The sequence below is a fragment of the Palaemon carinicauda genome, chromosome 3 (assembly GCF_036898095.1).
Source record: "Palaemon carinicauda isolate YSFRI2023 chromosome 3, ASM3689809v2, whole genome shotgun sequence".
Classification (NCBI taxonomy): Eukaryota; Metazoa; Arthropoda; class Malacostraca; order Decapoda; family Palaemonidae; genus Palaemon; species Palaemon carinicauda.
The window spans coordinates 107,723,306-107,725,682 of record NC_090727.1 but is presented as its reverse complement, the minus strand read 5'-3'; positions in this window follow the sequence as shown (position 1 = coordinate 107,725,682).

The window sequence follows — 2,377 nt, the reverse complement described above, 5'->3', positions numbered from 1 at the left end:
AACTTTCAGTTTTTCTTCCTAAGTATTACAATTACTGTCACTCTCTGTGGCGAGGCTTGACAGCTGTGTTTTGATAACAGCCAAAGCTGGTGAGAGGGATTTTGATATGTGAAAGTTTTAGATGATAGTTCGATTTTACTTTAAGGATGATAAATTGTATTTAACTGTGCTTATAAAAGTAGCCAGATGCGCTCTCGATGTTGTTTGTTTTTATTTTAAATATTTGGTTTGATGTCAATTATTTCGTAGCCTAAATTATTATTATTATCATTATTATTATTATTATTATTATTATTATTATTATTATTTTTATTATTATTATTATTATTATTATTATTATTATTATTATTATTATTATTATAAACTAAACTGCAACTCTAGTTGGAAAAGCATGATGATATAAGCCAAAGGCCTTCAACAGGGAAAATAGCACAGCGATGAAAGGAAATGAAAAAAGAAAATAGATAGAATTGCTTGCCAGAGTGTACAGCCGACCAAGAGAACTCTAACCCAAGGCAATGGAAGACCATGATACAGAGGTTATGGCACTATCCAAGACTAAAGAACATGGGTGGTTTGATTTTGGGGTACCCTTCTCCTAGAAGAGCTGCTGACCATAGCTAAGAGTCTCTTCTACCCTTACCAGAAGAAAAGTATCCACTGACCAATTAAAGTGCTGTAGTAAACCCTGAATGAAGATTATTTTTGTTTTCTTATTTCATTGTCAGGTGTAAGAGAAAAAAGGAGAATGTGTAAGGAATAGGCCAGACTATTCGTTTAATGTACAGGCAAACGAAAATTTAACCTTAACAAGAGGTATCCAAAGTAGTACTATCTGGCCAGTCAAAGGACTCAATAACTCTAGCAGTAGTATCTCAACGGGTTGCTGGGGTCTTTATTCAGATCGTGAACATAATAAGAAAAAAAATTTGCTTGAGAAGTTTTCATAAGTTTTATAAGAAGTTTTTTTTTTTTTTTTAGTTTCTTCCGGATTAGATTTTGTAGAAATTTAAACTCGTATCGATTACTTTTTAAAAGTTGATTATATTTGTCAATCCAAATCTTTAAATGTTAAGAATGTTTTGGTTTTTGGGCTGAATACTGCTCGGATTTTTATTCCATAAAATGTTGGAAAATTGCTTATAGGAATTTCTGCCTATTAAGAGAGAGAGAGAGAGAGAGAGAGAGAGAGAGAGAGAGAGAGAGAGAGAGAGAGAGAGAGAGAGAGAGAGAGAGAGAGAGCTAATTACCCTCATTACATTAATTGATGTGTAAAGTGTGAGCACATTTTCTGACAATGGTCCAGAGGAGTTTGCCAAGGCTTTGGCCTTACTGGATTCCTTCCATCAGTACAAATGACTGACGGAGTTGATGATCCCAAATGGAATTCCTGGCCGTCTTTCTAGCTGTTCTAGATGTTTTGTGAAGGATTCATTGGTAAACGATTATTTGTTTAAGCAATTAGTTTTCAAAAACTCCTTTTTCGAATATTTTGTATTACGATCAATTTTGAGTTCAATTGTTTTTCGAAAGCTGCCTATTTGATATATTGCATTTCGATCAATTGTGTGTTCGAACAAATGGTTTTCAAAAGGAAAGGTTTTGGAAAAATTGTATTTCGAGTAATTGTTTTTCAAAAACTACTTATTCGAATATTGTGTATATCTATCAATTGTGACTGAATAATTATACAAAAGAAAAATTGTTCTCGAACAAATAGTTTTTTTTTTAAGTTTTCCGAACATTTGTATTTCAAATAATTGTTTTGCTAAAACTGATTATTCGAATATTTAGCATTTTGATCGATTGAGATTTCGAACAATTATACATCGAAACAGTTGTTTTCGAACAAATGATTTCAGTTACAGTCAATTGACAAGGTCTGTTGAAGTTACTTAATAAATATATGAAACTTTTGTTACACTTGTGAATTAGAAGTCAGTGCCATGATTATGTTAAGTGTTATTTTGATAAAATTTCCAAAAGTCTTTTTGTACTTGTCTATATGTAGATATAATTTAGTTTTAAATATATAATTTATATGAATATTTTTTTTTCATTTTGTCTACATCCTTTACCCATCTCTATAAGGTCCATCTCTATCCGGGGTTTCCTGTTCACTTTTTTATGAACCTTTATTTAGAAAATAAATAGACATTGAAAATCCCTTTTTGAGAAATGTTGATTCGATTTAAGGTTTCCGTAAAGGTAAATCTAAATTTGGTTATTGTAAGGATTTGTAAACTTACAAATTGAAACCGAAATGTTATTTGTTACCATTCCAGTAGTGGCGGTCTATCTTTTTCCTTTCTATGGGTTTTGAAATCTAAAAAAATTCCATCAAAATAATTAAATAAAATCCCTCTAGGGCTTTCAA